The sequence below is a fragment of the Triturus cristatus genome, chromosome 9 (genome assembly GCF_964204655.1).
Source record: "Triturus cristatus chromosome 9, aTriCri1.1, whole genome shotgun sequence".
Lineage (NCBI taxonomy): Eukaryota > Metazoa > Chordata > Amphibia > Caudata > Salamandridae > Triturus > Triturus cristatus.
In genome coordinates, this window is record NC_140592.1 from 458,266,913 (window position 1) to 458,285,992 (window position 19,080).

Here is a 19,080-nt window from a genome sequence, read left to right on the forward strand (position 1 = left end):
AGTGCGAGGGGGACAGGGGTACATATACTGTCCCCCGCCCACTGGGCAGTCTCTTGACCGCTGCCCGTCTCGCCTTTCCCGCCCCACCGCGTACCCTGTGGACGGACAAATATGAGGATTGGGGGGGGGGAAATATCTAACCTATTGTTTTGTGTTGCAGGAGGAGTTACAGGGCGATCCAGAGTCTGCAAAATACCGATTGGTACTTTATGCAGCAGCACAACAAGGGTGCTAAGCCAAGGATACCCAGGGATGTCTTAGCGTTGTCCCCTGGAAGAACTACAGCGCCCCGTTAGTCCTACGGGCGGTTGTGGGTCTGAGCAACCGGGGGCTGCCTGGAACGCTCCGCCCACCTTTTGGGGGGCGTGAGTAAGGGTGTGGACTGGTGGTCCACTGATGGGAGGGGTGGCCCCTCCCAATAAGTGGTAAGCACCGATTGGCCACGGTGTAATTTGGCTCATTAGGCGGCATAAGGGTTGGCCTGCCCTGGGATCGCCCGTAAGATAACCCACCATGTTGGCATATTTGTTATGCAAATAAACCTGCAGCAATTTTCTCCACTAACAAGATGTCGTGTGGTTTATTGATGTATTTTGCTGCATGATAACGGAGTACTGTTGCCGATATTAGCACTATGCTGTGTGCATCTGAGCTGAACTGCAGGGGCGGCTCCTCCAAAAGGGTGGAGGAGCATCGCCCCACTGCTTTCTTGCAGTGCGAGAAGCAGAAACATAAAATGGTAAAACTACCATTTTGTGTTTCTGTTTCTCGCACTGCGAGAAAGCAGAAGGATTCGGTTGGGGTGGGCAGGTCTGCTCTTGGACGGGGGAGGAGTGGCCTGCCCACTGCTGAGGGCGCTGACTGTTTGGTCAGCTCTCTGGGGCCGAACAAAACAGTCATGCGCATTCTGCCTTTTCTCCATGTTGGCTGCATGCAGCCTACATGGAGAAAATGGCCTCCCCATAGGCACCTGGCTGGGCACTGTTCCGACCAAATCACAACGCTGCCATTGCAGCGTTGTGATTGGCTTAGGGGAGGGAAGGAGGCTGCCTGCTTCCTGTTCCTGGAAAGCAGGAGCAGACGGAGCAGTGAAGACGCAGGACCAGGGAAAGGTAAGTTTTAATTGTATTTTTTAGTATTTAAACCCCCCTCCCCGTGTGACCCCCCTACCCTGGCGACCACTCACCGTCCGGCAACCCCGCGATCGCCCTCCCACCCGTGAGCCATGCCGGCCACGACTGACCTGCACGCTCTACTCCCTGCTGGCCATACACGGGTACGATGATTCTGGAAGCTGCCGCTCTGATCAGACTCGACAGCCCTATTCCAGGCGATAGTGAAGCACTGTTTCTCTATAATGAACTGGTGCCTGCGATCTGTAATCATTAGCGTCTCCGGTTATGCACAAAGGCTGTGGTGGGGCTGCTCACCCTTTTCTCCTTCTCATACAGGGACATCAGTTAGTTTAGGAGGATGTGGGGGGCTGGAGAGGCAGCACACGGTCTCCTTGGCTCGTGAGCTGCTTTTTTTAGTTCAAGTATTTTTATTAGTTAAAAATGAAAAAGGAGCAAACATTCTGAAATACATGTGATACAAGCAAATTCAAGCAATACAAGATACACATGAAAATACAGTTGATTACACAGAGCAAATTGGTACAGCAGAGTCAGAGAAGTTAGACAGATAAGCGAGGACACAGCAGAGGGATGCATCCGCAATATTATGAATCAGAAAAAAGATTTTTCTCTAGTAGCCAGCTTCTGCCGTATCGCTGCCTGTTTTCCAACATACCGACCTGTGCTGCCAGTCTTTCGCTGGGGTGTTGGCACTGCATGTCTTGCGGGCACGCTTCTCCAGGCTTAATCTGGTGCTGCTTGAGTTACCCTTACTGGGGCATGGCCTCGGGGAGCTCCGTCAGCTCTTTACGAGTCTGGGCTGCTCCTTCAGTGGCTGTGGCACATCTCGAGGGGCTACGAAAGCGCTTCTTTAGCTCAATACAGGCCCAACCCTTCTCCACTCGGCAGGGCTAAAATGCTGTGCAGTGTTTTGTGGCAGACTGGCAGTCTTATCTGGTAGGGCAATGCTGGGCGCACCCTCACCGCGTGGTTCTGGAGCGGGATGGAGAAGTGGTGTCAGGGCACAGTGTGGGCAAGCGTCCCCGTTGCCAATGTAATGTCATTGGGTCCTAGGCCCACATGCTCAGATAAAGGACGACATGAACACTAGGTGGTGCGTAACATGAGAACATGCGTCCTGCCCCTATTATAGGCAGGGTCACCAGACTGCTGACATTTGTGATAGATGGGGGTTAGTACAGCCTCTGAGGAGGGGCTGCTTCATTTATTGTCCAGCAGGTCACTACACTGTGCTGTACCATGTTAAAACTACCACGATTCTCACAATGCATTGTTTTGCTCCTCTGCGGTACTCTGCACCGATAATCCAGTGGCGAGACATTTACAGGGCCATTTTTAAGTTGTGGTCTACCAGACAGCGCATCTGTCTGGTTTGCTAAAGATGTCTTGAGGAAATTTTGAAAGCTGATCTAAGAATGAATTCCACCCATTGCTTACCATTGGCTTTGAATTTTGTAACTCACCTGTGCTTGCATTTCATTTGCTGGCTTTATTTGTATGAGGTCGTCCAGCTTGAGTTAGTCCCTCCTGCGGAGCATAGCTTGTTTACGTTATTTTTCATGAGTGCTCGCTTTCTGTAAACATGTCTTTAAATTTTGTTCATATCTTGTCACATTTGATGTGCATTCAAAGACAATGGAGAAATGTCAGAATGTCTTCCGAGGGAGCATTGTGTTTACTTTTCTTTTTCTGACTTCGAAGAGACAGGGTTTATGTGCCAATCTTTCTGGCCACTGGGGCAGTAAAAGGAAAGGCCTTTTTCTAGCACACAACAACATTTAAATGTCTGTAAATTAACTGTGCAGATATTTAATACTATATCAGAAATATGAAAGCAAATTTTTTGCAGTTATGAATTGTGGTACACACACAAATTTTAATACCTGAGGCTTCTGCAGAGAGTGTGTCTCCCTCCTGACTGGCGGCATGGCAAAATTGTTGTGTTCCTGAAGCCTGTACGCCTCCCCCGGAACAATTCTCATTCTACCGCCCGATCTCCCTACTCAATGTGGAGGCCAAGCTTTTGGCCAAGGTGATTGCCAAACGCTTAGTCCCATACATTACGGATCTGGTTCATCCAGACCAGGCAGGTTTTATGCTGGGTCGTGCCACACGACACAACATCAGACGCACGCACAATGCTATAGGGGCGGTTGCTAAACTTGGGTGCCCCTCTGCGCTTCTTCTGGTGGACCAATATTTTTGCCCTACTTACTTGTCTAAATATTGCCCCCCAGCTTTTGAAGTTTATTCGCTTATATTATACAGATATAACTGCTTCAGTTAGGGTAGCTGACTTAGCCTCCAGACACTTTCCTATTAGACGGGGGACGCGGCAGGGTTGTCCGCTTTCGACGTACCTTTTCGCACTTGCTATGGAACCATTGGCGGCCTGGATTCGAGTGGACCCCCAGATGTGCAGGTTTGAATGGGCACTGGGGGTTTCTGATCGCATAGCATTGAATGCGGATGGTGTTTTATTTTTTCTCACCAACCTTTACTGGACTGGCCCACGCCTCCTTCGTATTATTCAAATATTTGGCAAGATCTTGGGTTTGTACATGAATTGGGGGAAATCATTTGCGGGGTGGGGATCGGCTGAGCAGCTGGTTGCAGGAAGTCTTCGTGGTTCCAGATGGCTTCAAATACCTGGATGTCTTCCTCTCAGCATCCCAGTCTGTAGCGTGGACCAAAAACCTCGCCCCCCTGTGGAGGCAGGTGAGTGACCAGATGCGTGTATGGTCTCATATGCCCCTGTCTCTCTTTGGCAGATGAGCTATTTTTTAAATGGTTTCCCTCCCCCGCGTTATTTATCAGTTGCAGAGCCACCCATCCCCGATCAAGCAGACATGGTTCCACCAACTGAACGCTATTCTTGCCCGATTTCTTTGGGGGGGCGGTGCATCCAGAGTTGCGCTGTGGACCTGCTTCCAGTCTACCTGTACCAGTGGAGTGGCTACTCTGGACGTTTAGACATACTACCTGGCCTCCCACCTTCTAGTCCTTAATGAATGGTGGTATGGGGATCGTGGGGACCCGGCATATGCAGTGGAGCGCTGGCTGCTGGGAGATAGTGCCTGGCTCTTTATTCAAAGGCACTGCTGAAAGAACCGCCGCTTGCCACCGTTACCATATTCCGTACCTGGAAATCTGCACTCCGCCAGATGGGTTGGTGGGGGAGGCTCACCAGGAAAACTCTACTATGGAGTAATAGGCAAATACCAGAGCTGGCAGAGCTGCCTGGTTTTCCGGGTAGGGGGGCCATTGGAATAGTCACAGTGGGGGCAGTTATACATGGCTGTATCCTCAAGTCCTTCCTTGATATGCAAACAGAATATGATATGCCCCACACACAATTCTATCGCTATTTACAATTCAGGCATGCCGTTATCCCTTATATATCCCGCCTTACGGAAATACCCGAATTTTACCCGCATTTAACCCTGTTGAGGCTAAGGTCTTTATGGGGGAGTTGGGAGACCATAAGATCACAAAATATACCGTACGATCATTAACAATACACCTACCACCCTACATAGAATCAGAGAGGCATTGCAGCAAGATTTGGGCCCCTAGGAGGAAAATGACTGGGTGGAAGCTCTGGAGTCCACACGTAGTGCGGTTATCGCGGCCCGCCTGCGTCTTGTCCAGTTTAAATATCTCCATAGAGCTTACTTTACAAGACACAGATTATGGCGTGCTGGGCTAATTGCATCTCCACATTGTATGCGCTGTGGGTCGTTGGAGGGTACCTTCCTACACAAGGTGTGGTCCTGCCCTACTTTGTCGAGGTTCTGGGGTGGGTTGTCCCTCCTCCCCGAAGCTGGACCTGCTCCATATTACAGAGGATCTGGGTTGCAACAGGTACAAGCGTCACCTTCTATTTTTAGGCCTTACATTGGCAAAAAGTGACATTGCCCGAGCCTGGAAGGAGTCATCCTCGCCTTTGCTTGGGGTATGGAAAAAGGGCTTAGACTTCTCTATGGGCTTAGAAATCCCTGTCTTTGAAGCGAGGGTGTGCCCCAAGAAACACTATAAGATCTGGAAGAGGTGGTCTGACTATAGAGGTCTATATTTGGAGCCTCCCCCCCGCCCCCCCCCCCCGCCGGACATCGCAGACTTATTGCTGTGAATCTAGCGCACTGGACTACGTGCTATATATCTGTTAGATGCTATTCCAAATGGCATAACATTTCCATATGTATGCAACAGTTCTCTCTGTCTGACGGAAGCAACGTGGCGCAGTTCTTTGTTCTCGTTATTATTTTTCTTTTTAATTATTTCCTTGTGTGAGCATTGTCGTGATCACGCTGAAAATGTTGATGTCCATCTTTGTTACTACATACATGTATTGTGGGTGCCGTGTGAGGCATTCCTTCTGCTTTGGCTGTTAACAATGAAATTCTGTTGTGAAAAAAATATATATATTTTAATACCATTAAAACAAGTCAATTCGCCAGGTCATGGGTACGTACCCACATACATTTCCCAGGGGCCTAAAAGTTTGGTCTGTGATGTGACCGAGGGCCTCATTGATGCCAGGAGGGTGGCTGGCGGTCGAGGGGGCATGGGTGGTAAGGACACAAAGCATGTACATCTAGTGGCTGAAATGGATATTGTGAAACCAGAAAACCTGGATCAATCTCGGCTTCCCCAGCTGTCCAAATTGTATGGTCCTAGGCAGTTGTTTTATTTCACTTTCTCTCCTTTTTCTTATTTATCACATATAAGAGGATTTTGAAATACATAACTTCAGGAAGTATGCTGTACAAAACCTTCTCCTGTCATTGATTTAATAAACTTTAATGTTATTTATGTATAATAGAAAGCCAGGCCACCCGATGTTCAATATTGGCATTGTTGTCAGGGTCGGGGGAAGCATGAATGTATCTAAAATCATGTTTGAAAACTATCAGTTAAAAAAAAATACTTCTCACAGCACGGATATAATCTGATGTACTAAGGTGAAAAATGTCTGCATGTTAATAAATACACTTTTTGAATTATGTAGAGACTTTACAAACCTGGTCAAAAATGGCTCTTTGTGGAATAAAAGCTGGAGGGGTTCTCCAAAAGGAGTGAAGCACTTTGAATTAAATATTACTAAGCTCCGTGTAAGTGGCAATGGTCTTCAGAGTACCTGAATCCCTCTCTTTCTCTTTTTCACACCATTTTCTTCAACAGTCTTTCTATGTTTGAAACATGCACTCATTTTCCTTCCCACATATTTCTGAAATCTTGCATCTGCATACCTTTCAAGTAGTCATTTTCCTCTTCAACAGTTTTCATTATCTCCTTTTTGTGCATACTTCCTTTCATCGCCTCCACTCTTCTATTTCCCGTGCACACAGAACATGCCTGCTCCACTCACCTGTGAGCACTACATTCTCTTTTCCTTTCTTGCTGTACAAATCTTTACAGCTGTATGATTCCCTTTATGTGCGATCTCACAATTGGACATTACTATTTTCAAGGTATTCTGCCTAGAGGCCAAGGATTGAGTGTGCCTGTTGTGTGAATACCTTTATGAACCACTGATAGCAGAGTTCTCTATACTGCTGCATCATAAACATCCTCAACAAACTGAGCTCACCCAGAAAGACTTGTTGAAGCAACTAAGAACTGTTGAACATATTTAATTCAGTACAATCTGGGGCAATCGTTAATGTTTTAAATATTTCAAGACAACACATTTAGAATTGCATTATAAACTTTCCTTTTCACAAATGTTTGTATTAAAATTAGCTTTAAAGTGTGCTATTTGCCACTCGTTTGCAATCTTTTCTCAGGTGGACAACCCTCAAACCACCCTAATGTCATTTTGGCTCCCTCCTTTTGATGGCTCACTACTTTAAACTCTTCCACATATTTTACGCCCTACCATTTAGAAATGTCACCAGCTGTCACTGCGCAACTCCCTCTATGTCAGTCCAGTTTACTCCACTCTACGCCACTCCACAAAACCCTACTCCACACTAAGCCACTCCATGACACTCTCCTCCAATCAATGCCACTCCATCATACTCTACTCCACCATACACCATTCTGCTCTTCGACACTCTACTCCACTGTACGCACCTCCATCTACGCCACTTTACTCCACTCTAAGCCACTCCACTCATCTGCTCCCTGCATGACACTTCAATTCACACTATGCCACTCCATGCTCCTCTACGCCAATAATTGTTAGCCATGCTGAACCGCAGCCAGGCTGGGGTACAGCATGGCTAAAACACATTGACAAAGGCAATAGCTCTTGCATAGGCGATAACTATTGGCTTTGCCAATGATTGCTAAGTATCATACTTTGGAAGTGGCACCCTGTACTAAAACACTGTCTAAGCTTCTATAATGAGTATCTTTTCCAATATGCAACAGGCCCTGCTAATTACACAGCCTCCTCTTTCGGTCAACCATTAACAAGCCGGCAGTGTACTCCATGTCTACATTTGTTTTGCCAATTGTCTTTACTAACCAAACAACCAAACGTTATGTCTAAATGTAATTTTCCAATTTAATATATTCAGGGCACAAGTTGAGGGTACACACAGGTAGACAGACGGTGTCTACCCACTCAAATATGCTAAACTTGTCCTATTGTAATTTTCAGACACTCGGGCACATTCAGCAGTGCCTACACGTTGTCTGCTTTCATTCGGAGCAGCAACGTGCAAGCAAGGAGTGGACTTATCAGATTGCAGCTAGGCCCATAACAAAGGCAGTTAAGTGGCCATCGGGCCTCCTTTTGTTGGGGAATCCCGGCTAGGAACTATTGAGACCCTCACACCTAAATGTAATGGAGGGGAAGGTGCACAGCTTATCACTTCACAGGTACTTAAAAGAGGAATGCTTTTGACTTTATTCAGTCCCTGTATATAAGTAATATGCATGCATTGTAAAAATGTCAGATTTATTAATCTGTCCCAGTATTCACACATGTAAAAATGTAAATACCACTATTTTATATTATTTCTTTTATGGTGCTGTAGCGCTGCTCATCCCAATGCAGGGTGTCACAGCGCTTTACATCACACATGCACATTATACATTGACAATTAATCATATGTGTGTAAAGCAATATGTAGGATGTGTTTGATAAGACAGTGAAGGTTACAGGGCGTAGAAGCCCCATATCCCCTCCACAACAAGGTACAGCACCAAAAGCCCAATATCTGCTCCCCAGTACCAAGATGCACCACAAGGGGCCTGATATCAATTCTCAACAACAAGACCCATCACAACCAGCCTACTTTCCACTCACCAACAAGATCCATCAGGAGTCTCATATCTGCTCCTCAACGACAAGATCTATCACAAGTCTTATTCCGCTCCCCAACAACAAGGTTCATCACAAGGCTCATATCTGATCCCAACCACAAGATCCACCACAAAGATCCTCATACAATCCTAACCAGGATACCACCATTTATTTGTAGGGCAAAACGACTATCTTCCAAGGAATATCTAATCCTGGGTGACCTTTACCTTCATTGGAATGACTAAAGTAGAATGGCAAAACTTCATCATCATTCCTCAACCATAACTTACTCTAACTAGCCTAAAAACTGATGCAAATTAAAGTGGCTACTCTACAAGTACTGCTTCCCCAAACGACGTTTGTAGCGAATAGCTCCTTTTATCAAACTCGCTTGGCCCCTTTCTGAATCTATTGTTTACTAAAACATCTAACAAATCATACAAACCTCAACCAAAACCAAAATATGCACGCACGAGAACACAACAAACATCACTACTGCATTCATAAACACGAAGATCAAAGCTTTCCCTGTCACAAACACTGAGCATGCTTGCACATCCAACCACACTGACCAATACAATACCCTTTCTGGCCTTGATAAGCAAAGTAATAAAACTAACACAGACGAAGAAGGATGGTCTCCCTCACTAAACTCAGAGAAGGACTAGGTACGCTCTATGTATTATAAATGGAGAAAGACCCAGACACGTCACTACTTAAGGCCCTGGAAAACTATCAACAATGGTTGAAGACCAACTTATTGCATTATTTATATACATTTCTAGAAAGTCAAATGAATACTGCTAAATACAGAGTAACAAACTGCAGGTCATTATGAAATCATACAACTCAAACTTCGAATTTGCCATCACTAACTATTGCACAGAATTTGCAAACCTCTTTGTTGACAAGATCCAGTGCAGTAGGGAGCAAACTGTTGATACCTCGGCTTTATCCTCCCTAAGTAAACAAATCTCGCTGTATAGCACAGGAAAAACAAGTCCTTGTACACCACTCTCAGCCTCGATTCACCAGATGCAATAGTTGCAAACATTAAACATTTCCTCTACGTTATGGACACCATACCCACAAATCTAGAGAGGTCTGGTTTTATTTACCGGCAGAATTAACCATAATTTTGTGGCCTGCTTCATCATCTGGATTCCCACACACATGTGTTTCCAAGGTGGGCTCTACAACAGCAGGACAGAGCAAGGGTCATTTTTTGCAACCAGAGTACTAAAATGTGAGAAAAAGAGGGGACTGTTAAAACAACCTAGAACTCTCCACTAAAGGGATTTATACGTGGATGTTCTGACTGGAGTTAAAATTAGAAATTAATTTAATAGGCTGAATGAGAGTTCTTATTCCCCTGTCATCCATTTGTTTTGCATCAACATGTTTCGGCTGTACCAATTTTTGCCCTATGGGTCAACAGTATTCTTCAGGACAAAAAGATCTTTGGCAAATGTGGGTATTGTTACATTGCTTTTTTTATCACCCCACTGTGACCTGTATCCGTGCATGTGGTGTTCACAGTGTATAATAGTGAAACTTCACAATACTTGCATTATGACTCACTCCAATCGTAATGTAATTATTTAGAGAAATGTTGCCAATTATTCGTAAGGCCATAGTCACTAATTTCGTTGGCATAATTTAAATTTCTCAGGCCTAAGTGTAACATACAGGCAGAATGTACATTTCATGTGCGCCATAATTAATATACGCCACCCAAAGCATTGGTTGAGAGATCCTGGACACAAGGAAGACGAATCAATCATACAGGTATTCAAATATTACCTAATGAAAAACTATGACACCAACAACATATGAGATTAAGACACAGTATATTGTTCATCATATATCGTGAACCACTGCAAATAGTAACACTTCAAAAGCACATACAGGACTGTTGTATAACCTATACTTATACAGATACATACAAATTTAACATAGGTGTAGCAGGACTGTGATACATGACATACGAGAGACATTTACAAAGGTTAACATACAACACAAATTAATTAATACGGTGTCCGAGAAAACATATATATGTTGGAACACCCCAACCATAAACATAAAGACGACACTCAAGTATAGCTTCGCTTAAACCAGAACACATCAACATCTGTCTGCATTAATAAGTGACTGAATAACCCAAGATACAGGGAAACTGAACCCCGCTAAAAATATATGATTCTGCATCAGCAGGTGAGACCCCAAAAGAAACACAGCTACCTCATATTAGGAAAACCGTCAAATGTCAAATCTATACCTTAATGTTAAATCTATGGCAAAATGCCTCGATTCCAAAGTGAGAATGCCGAAATTCACCACAGCCTTTCGCCTCTAAATATGACCTTAAGCAACTGCCCAGGCCCTGAGTATACCACAACTCCATTCTGAGATTTGCCTTCTCACAGGTATCCTCGCAAGGTGTTCACCAAGTAGCAGCCCAGAAGAATATTAGAGACCAAAAAAGCAAGATGAAATTACTCCTGCTCTAAAACAATTCTATTTCAGGAACGGAGGCTCCGATTATTGTTTCTCTTTCTTTTACTGCAAAAACACAGCAGCCAATGAATAATGTTTTAACACAATCCAAACTAAATTCCCATGGTACCCTTCTCACAACCACCAATCATGGTCCAGCAGTCCATATAAGAACAGCCATCACCATGTTACGAGCCTCATTTTTTGCTGTTTGGAGCCGAGATAAGTGGCTCATTATTTATGCTCATATAACATTTATTCATGTGTAATTGCTGAAATGTTTACCAAGTAATGCTTATGTTGTGCCCTAGTTCCTTGACTACATGTCACGTGTAGCGGGACCATGATCGCTTTTGTTAACGTAATATCCCGCGTTGGGGATCCTGTATTTGCTTGCCTTGGTCGGGCTATCGAAGCGGACAGTATCACGGCTCACACCCCGTTGTTTGTAGTGCTGGTGCCTTCCATAATCGGGCCCGCTCTGCTGACGAGCCTGTGACTTTCTCCCTGGTGCACTGGGGTTGGCTCCCCCCTGATTGGTCCCTTTGGGATAGACTTGGCACAGTGTTATATATTACTGATATTCATTTGCAATAGAAGCTTGGTCCCCCTTTGAGGAGGAAGAGTATGATTATTATGAAGAACAACCACAGGGGCCCTACTTGGAGGATAATTTGGTTGACGCTCTAGATCTCTCTGTCCAGCAGTCAGTCAATAGAACAAATGAGACTGCTGGTCCCATTACAGTAAACCAGGCTCTGGCTGCTGCTCTCCAACCTATTACCGCTCAATTGGAGAGTTTTGCTACGCGTCATGGGTTTCAAAACCCTGCGACACCGGGCCCTATGCTCGATTCGGTGGATGCACCCAGTAAGGTGCAAGCCAAGTCATCCGAGTGGTCTCACGCCAACGGTCTTACTAACCTCCCACAGGGCCCGTTGGATGATCATGGGTACTCAGCCCCTTCAACTTCCACAGGTGCACAATCCAATCACAATGTTGATAAAAATAACGAAACTGATACCAAAAATACCAACTCCACTCATTCTGATCATGAGAATCCCCCTAAAAAGAAAAAGGCAAAGAAGACTACCTCAGCCAGGCCACCAGTTTTTGCTCTAACGCCCTTGAATCACTTTATCTTTAACCCCCAAGATATTGTCCACCCACGTTTGTCCTATTGGGCTCCCGCTTCAGGGTTGTCTGAGTATCTCCATGAGAATCTACGCAGAGGATTTGATAAGGAGGTTCGCAACAGTCTTCGGGCAGAATGCCCCATGCCTGATATTCCTGAAAAGGTTGCTCAGAGCCTGGAAATCGACCCTAGCATGTTGACTTCCCTAAAGAAATGTGCTAGAGATCCAAAGAACGGCATCGACTGCGCCTGGCGTGGGTGTCAAGACAAGCTGCTAGATTTAGCTGGGCCCCTAGCGAAGATTTTAGAGATGGCCATCGTGGCCAAGGAAACTGGCTACCGTGTTGCCCCCGATATATTGGCTGGCTGGACCCAACTGGCTATCTGCTTATTGGGGAACAATAATTGTGCTGTGTCAACTGAAAGGCACAAATCCCTCCGTTTGCACCAACACCCTGGCCCCCCTCAAGAAGGCCTTGGCAAACTACACACCAAGAAAGCCAGCTGGCTCATGCCTGACCTGTGCGAGTCCGGATGCACCTGCAGACGACTCGAGAAGAGATGGAACAACAAAACCCCAGAAACCTATGCAGCCTTCAAAACCACTGCCACCGCACACCACCTCCTCCTCAGAACCACACAGAAAATGGCCCTCCAAGACAGAATCCACGCCAATGCTCACAACAGTAAAGAACTCTTCGCTATCGTCAAGGAGTTCGCCAGGTCCAGCAGCAAGACCTCAGACATCCCCCCTCCCAAGAACTCTGAGACAAACTCAGCACCTACTTACACCACAAGATAGGACTGATCTAAGACAGTTTTGATGCTCAAGACCCTGCCACCGAGCCCGAAACCACCACCCCCAACCACACCGCACCGCACCCGAACCTACCCTGCTCAACTGGACCCCGCTCACCATGGATGACAGACTCAAGACTATGAATAGCATCCACTCCGGAGCCCCCTCGGACCCCTGCCCGCACCACATATTTCACAGAGCTGCCACCTCCATCGCTCCCGAACTCTAGCACACCATCAACTGCTCCATCGAGACCGCCACCATCCCCGACGACTGAAAACACGGTGAGATCAATAGACCAAGCCCTATCAGCCAAATGCATCTCTCGCCACAGGCCCAGACCTACCGAACCCTGGTACACTGAGCAGCTTAGGACACAAAAGCAAAAATGTCGCCATCTGGAAAGGAGGTGGAGATCATCACATGACCCAGAAAATAAAGCTAATTATAAATCAGCCTTACTTGAGTATAAAAAACTCATTTTTAAAGAAAAAAACAACTATTTCACTACGGCTATACTGACAGCAAAAAATTCATCAAAATAACTTTTTTCGACAGTAAAACGATTAGCCAAAGGCGCTGAGGTTGTTGAATCACCAAAAACTCACGCATTTTGTGACAAGGTGGCTACATTTTTTCAAGATAAAGTAAGGCGGTCGCCAAAACCACAGATCAAGAAATAGCTGTCGTTCCAGAGGCTTTAGTTAAACCTCGGCTTGCCGGAACCATTCACAGGACCGACGCTGAATTCAGGGATTCTCCTGAATTATCTACTATTCCGACGCTGACAATGGAAGCAACAATTAACCTGCTAAGATCTATTAATTCAGGCTCTCCACTGGACCTATGTCCTCCAAAAATCTTTCATCTTTTTTCTGAGACTTTTGCGTCTCACCTGCTGCCTATTTTCAATCAAATGTTTTTCTCTGGCATATTCCCCACCAGCTGGAAGCTGGCCTCTGTGCTCCCCCTTTTAAAGAAACCAAATCTGGAGGATACTGATCCCAATAATTACTGCCCAATCTCCAGACTTCCGTTTCCAGCGAAAATGGCTGAGAAAGCCATGAATAGTGCCCTAACAGAATACATTGAAAGGAATGATTTTTTAGATGACACCCAGTTCGGGTTTTGAAAGCACCACAGCATCGAATTGGCACTGATCACAGCATCGGAAATGATTAGGCAAACAGTCGACGCAGGGGGCAGTGCAGCACTTGTGCTGCTTGACCTCTCGGCCGCGTTTGACACGGTGAACCATCAGAAGCTCTTGGAAGTTCTAAGGAGAATTGGTATCAAAGGGAATGCACTTACCCTACTTAACTCCTTTCTGTCAGGCAGGGATCAATTTGTAGCGTTAGATAACCTCAGATCGCCCAATTTTATTTTGCCATGTGGGGTGCCACAGGGCTCTTCCCTGAGCCCGACTCTTTTTAACATTTATGTTGCTCCATTGGCAAAGTTGATTAGTTCCTTGGGCTTTTCGGCTGTTTCTTATGCAGACGATACCCAGATTATCGTCTCTGTGTCAGGTTCCCCCACTGACACTATTAAACAGTTCCACGCGTGCCTCCGTCAGGTTGGGGAATGGATGACCACTAACTGTCTAAAACTTAACTCTAGAAAGACAGAGGTCCTACTCTTCGGTGCACACACTAACTTTTGGTCACCTGATATTTGGCCCCTGGAATTTGGGCCACTACCGACGCCAGTGACCAAGGTTAAGAACTTGGGAGTCACTTTTGACTCCAAACGTTCATTCGAAAACCATGTCAACCAGGTTACCTCCCTCTCTTTCTATATGTTAAAACTCCTACGACAAATCCTCCCTTTCATCCCGGTTGAGCTTCGTAAATTAGTGGTCTCAGTGCTTGTCCTTTCCAGGGCCGACTGCTGCAACGGGCTCTTTATCAACCTCCGGAAAAAATGGAAACTGCAGGTTGTGCAGAATGCAGCGGCTAGGCTCTTGCTGAATATCCCAAGACACAGATCTGTGTCAAGGACACTCAAGGACTTACATTGGCTGCCAATAAACAAACATATTGAGTTTAAGGCTATATGTATTGTCTTTAAGACCACACAGGGTATAGGACCAGGTTTTTTTAAAACAGAACTTGATACCCTATATCCCAGCACACGATCTTTGTTCATCCTCTGCACATGATCTTTTTGTTCTCAGGATGAAAAAATGCTCCTGGGGGGAAGAAGCTTTGTACTAGGCGAAACTAAATTGTGGAACTCTTTACCTATAAAATTGAAACAGGAGACACATCTGTTAGCCTTCAGAAAAGCGTTAAAGACCTGGTTATTTATTCATTAAAGTGCCTGCGAAACCTTTAGTCAAAATCTGGTCTCAATGAGTAAGCGCCTTGACACCCTCGGGTGAATGTTTCGCGCTCTATAAATCGCCATTTCATTTCATTTCATCAACCCCTTGCTGAAAAAGCCGTCCACCGACTCGCCAGACCTCAAAAAATTTTGTCCCATCTCCTTGCTCCCCTTCCCAGCAAAGATCGCCGAGAAGGCCATCAACGCCCACTCTATGAATTCATCGAAGTGAACCACATCCTGGACATCTCCCAATCCGGCTTCCGAATCAATCACAGCACCGAGACCGCACTCCTCGCTTCCACCAACAACATCTCCACCCTCCTCGACTGGAACGAAACAGCAGCCCTGATCCTGCTAGACCTCTCTGCCGCCTTTGATACAGTCTCACACCGCACCCTAATCACAAGACTGCACAACGCCGGCATCCAGGGGAAGGCTCCTTCCTCTCCGGCCAAACTTAGTGAGTCAGACTACCTCTATTCCGCTCGGGAACCTACACAGATCAGCTGAGGAGTGCCCCAGGGCTCCTCCTTAAGCCCAAGCCTCTTCAAAGTCTCCATAGCCCCCCTTGCCGCCATCGTAAGAAACCATGGACTCAACATAGTCTGCTTCGCTGATGACACCCAGCTGATCCTCTCCCTCACCAATGAACCCTCAGCCCCCAGAATCAACTTCCACAGCGGGATGAAGTCTGTTGCCTTCTGAATGAAGGATAGCTGCCTCAAACTCAACTCGGACAAGACAGAAGTGCTTATCTGGGAAGACTCCTGGTGGCCTGCGCACTGAGAACCCCCCCCCACCACCACCACGGACCATGCACACAACCTCAGCATCATACTGGACTCCTTACTCACAATGAATCGTCAGATCAATGCCATATCCTCCTCCTGCTTCCAAATGCTATGCCAGCCCCAAAAGACCTTCAGATGGCTCCACAACAAAGCAAGAAAGACAGTCACCCACGCACTCATCACCAGCAGGCTTGACTACGGCAATGTACTCTATGCCGGCATCACCAAGAAACTCCTCAGGAAACTACAGAACGTTCAAAACGCCGCAGCAAGTCTGGTCCTCAACATCCCCCGCCAAAGCCATATCACCGAACACCTTTATGAACTTCACTGGCTCCCTGTTAACAAAAGAATCAATTTCCAGCTCCTTACTCACACCTACAAAGCCCTCCACGACGCTGGACCAGCATTCCTGAACCACTGCCTCACATTCCACGTTCTCGCCAGACACCTCTGCTCCGCCTGACTAACATTTGCCTCCATCCCTTGGATCAACAAGTCAAGAACCGGAGGAAAATCCTTCTCCTACCTTGCCGCCAAGACCAGGAACACCCTGCCCCTCCACCTCAGGCAATCCCCGTCGATGACCCAATTCAAGAAGGAGCTCAAGACCTGGCTCTTTGACTAAACCCAGATAGATCAGCAGTCCCCCCCCATCCATCCCCCCAGCGCCTTAAGACCCTCACAAGTGAGTAGCTGCGCTATACATATCCCTGATTGATTAATTGATTGATGGATTCTAACTTAACTGAACTCGCTTTGGCTGAGGTGGGTCCCTTGGCTGTGGGTCACCTATTTGGAGAAAAGTTTGTCAAGGATGTTTCCAAGTATGTGGGTACCTTTACTTCCTTGGATAAGGTCCAATCCAATATCAAAAGAGTTGTTCAGGCTGGCCTTTCCAATAGGGTCTGGCGAGGCAGGGGCTGCTCGCCAGGCCGTTACTATTACCAAGGCCCTTCCAGAGGTGGATACAGTCGTTGTAGAGGAGAGTGGCAAGACTCTACCAGGGGTGGCACATTCTACCCCACCGGTCAACGATTCTCCTGATGACACTTCAACAGAAGCGGTCACAGAGCGGGATTCCAATCCCAAAATTCTGCAGGTAAGAATTCTCAATACCTCAGCAATTCCATTGGGCGGGTCCTGTTCAATTCTTTCTCCACATTTGGAGGATTCTTATGCAAGATACCTGGATACTGCAGACTGCTCAGGGTTTTCGCCTGGAGTTTTATCAGGCTCCAGAGCAAGTGTCACTCTCTCAACAGTTACATTTTTCCCTACAAGTGTGTGTTTTTATAGTCGCAGAAATAGCCCCCCTGCAGAAGCGGGCAGAGGTATATTGCAACAGCAGCAATGGGGGTTTCTACAGCAATGTCTTCCTGGTACAGAAAAAGGGAGGGAGGTGGACACAGGGTGGTTCTGAATTTGAGAGACTTCAACCATGTCATTGTGTACAAGCATTTCAAGATGGAGGGCATCCATCTTTTAGTGGATATGTTGCGGAAGGGGGATTGGATGGTCTGGCTGGACCTCAAGGAGGCTTATCTGATCATTCCCATCTTCCCTCCTCACCGGCGATTTCTTCAATTCGGTGGAGAGGCAGGTGGTTGGAATATTTGGTCCTTCCTTTCGGGCTTTCTTCGGTGGTGTTTCACCAAGGTGATGAAGCCAGAGGTAGCCCTCTCAGAGAACAGGGAATACGCCTGATTGTCTATTTGGATGACATTCTCATCATGGCCCAGTCCCGCTCATTGGCCGCCCTTCACTTACAGATGACAAAATCTCTCTTACAGGATTTGGGTTTCCACATCAACAAAACTAAATAGATTCTCTATCCCTTTCAGATGATTGACTTTCTGAGGTTTGTGATCGACTCCCAGTTGGCACAGCTGAGGCTTCCCAAAACCAATTTGTGAGACATGAAGAAGTAGAAGAAGTTGGTCCTTTCTCAACTGGTGGGCTCTTTACAAGTGATTGCTCCCTTGGTCAGCCGTTGGCACCCTCAATCAAAGCCATTTTCCCTGGTCCACTGCATTACCAGGCACTCCAAAACGCCGACATCTTCAGAAAGGCCTGTTTTATACAGAGCAGATTCCCATGACAGAGGAAGTGAGGGAAAAACTCTACTGATGTTTGGGACACATGGATGCCTGGAACAGCTGGGGCATCTTTGAGTCCCAACCGGAGGTGATGATAGAGTTAGATGCCAGCCGTTGGTGCTGGGGAGCACGTTGCGAAGATATCTCCACCGGCTGAAGGTGGTCTCTCCAAGAAAGACTATGCTCGAGGGCCTTCACGGAGACTGCACCCACTGATAATGTCGGGGCAGTTGCCCCTGATGATCTGGAGGCTTTCAGGCAACAGTGGGAATTACCAGGCATTTCGGACACAGCTTAAAACGTCATATGGCAGGCCTGAGCTCCTTCTACCAGAAAACAGTATTCCTCAGCATGGTGATGCTGGATGGGTTGGTGCCTGGAACAGAATGTGGATCCCGTAGCGGCAGAGTTATCCCACATTGTAAATTTTCTGTCTCATAAGGCTTCAGCAGGTTTGTCTTACAGATCTGTGAATAATTTTCGATCTGCCATTTCTGCTGGTCATACACAGGTTGATGGTATGCCTTTGGAATGCACCCGGTTATGTATAAACGTCTTAATAGTATCCAGGTGGCTAATCCTCTCAAGGCTAAGTATTCCTTTTTGTGGGATGTGTCAATGGTTCTGGCTCTTTTTGAACGGTGGCCAGACAATTCTCATTTGTCTAGGAAACAGTTGTCAATAAGCTGTGTATGCTCTTATGTTTATCCGCCTGTAGACGTACTTTGGAAGTGAGAGTTCTGGACTTAACAGGTGGAGTATTTACTCCAGAAGGAGTTTCCTTTACCATTACTGGCAGAACAAAACGTGTAAATCCTTAACAATACCTGATTAAATAACATCAATATTTGAATTTGCTTTGACATCAGAGTCATTTTTCTGAGACAAATCGATGATCGAAGACACTGATATATAAACTGTGTCGCAGATAGCTTGGATTTCAATTCCTGCATTGCTTTTAAGAATTATCTAGCGAAAGCGTAGATCATTTTAACGTACCGTTGAATTGGAATATCCCATCCCACTAGAAATGCAACC

At 46.2% G+C, this 19,080-nt stretch overlaps 1 protein-coding gene across 1 annotated transcript in view; it reads right to left on the reverse strand.

Annotated features, from left to right (window-relative positions):
• The window catches only part of LOC146798140 (flavin reductase (NADPH)-like), a 169,620-nt gene that overhangs the window by 84,603 nt on the left and 65,937 nt on the right, over window positions 1-19,080 (reverse strand). The gene's annotated exons all lie outside the window — the stretch shown is intronic.